Source organism: Prosopis cineraria, unplaced genomic scaffold (assembly GCF_029017545.1).
Source record: "Prosopis cineraria cultivar Desert tree isolate PC_DT_omini unplaced genomic scaffold, ASM2901754v1 PC14, whole genome shotgun sequence".
In the NCBI taxonomy this organism is placed as follows: Eukaryota; Viridiplantae; Streptophyta; class Magnoliopsida; order Fabales; family Fabaceae; genus Prosopis; species Prosopis cineraria.
Genome location: NW_026555345.1, coordinates 29,322 through 30,557, shown reverse-complemented (window position 1 = coordinate 30,557; position 1,236 = coordinate 29,322).

Here is a 1,236-nt window from a genome sequence, read left to right as displayed (position 1 = left end):
CCATGGATTTTCCCATTTCAAACTCATAGGGTGTCATTTCACTTAGTCCTGGGCAATACCCAGTCTAGGGTAATAATCAAGAACCAAAACATCAAGGCCTCATAGTGTTAGTGAATAATATATGGATTTCTTGATGCCCTACTCTTTTGGGTGAATCCCCACCGATATATGATCATGCAAATCCATGAAATGACAATTTTCATAGTCATAATCATGCTCATTATAAAGTCTCAATTTTCACCTCGGGCTTTACTTACACATCCACATCTTAACCTGCAATAACAATACAATATCATAGATATAGCCCTTAATTTGTTTTTAAAATGCGAGATCCTAACTTAGTAGAAAATATGTTCAATAGAAAGGGCTAATGAAAGCGCAGACACACCCCACTCAACAAGAAAAGTCAAACCATTATTTTACTTAAAAATAGACCACGTGTCGAGCATGTACTACATGTGCCTTGGCATGTGATACAGAGCAACGTGCTTTGGTTCTGTGTCATACACCGCAGCGCATGTATCAGATTCTGCTGTCATGGCAGATTTTTGATATGAACTTTCATCGTGCTCCATTTTCATATTTGATATTCGATTGGAGTAATTCAAGTACCTACATGAAGCTTATAACATAATTTATCTAAATAAATTTGGATACGATCCAATGATTTGATCCTAAATTAGATATCCAAGTGTAAGAAGTTACTTTTCTTTAAAATTGAGCACCTTAAATGTTCAATTCTCACACCTTGCCTCATTAGACCACTTTAGGTCTTGAACCAAGTCCAATAAGACTAAATACACCTGATTGACATACCATAACACATATAACACATGACAAACACAATTTGTTCTCTTAATATCACATTACACACTTATGGTCTTATATGAGGTAATACACATAACCACATAAACATAAATACATTTGTTCTACTTTCAACCATCCGACTTCTGTATATAGGGCTAAGCCTCACCATATAATCGGGAATTATAATCCATGTGACTTACACACAAATGTGGCTAAGCCTCGCCATTTAATTAAGCTTCACATAACTACACATTATCATACAACAACTTATATTCATAAATACACATTATGTTATATAACATAACATACTCTTGCTTGAATAACATCTACGTCTACCTATGTATTCACCACTATGATACACTCAGTGAGATGCAATATCAAATATACAAGCAGGTTATGACCACTCATCGATCACACGTATATATACAC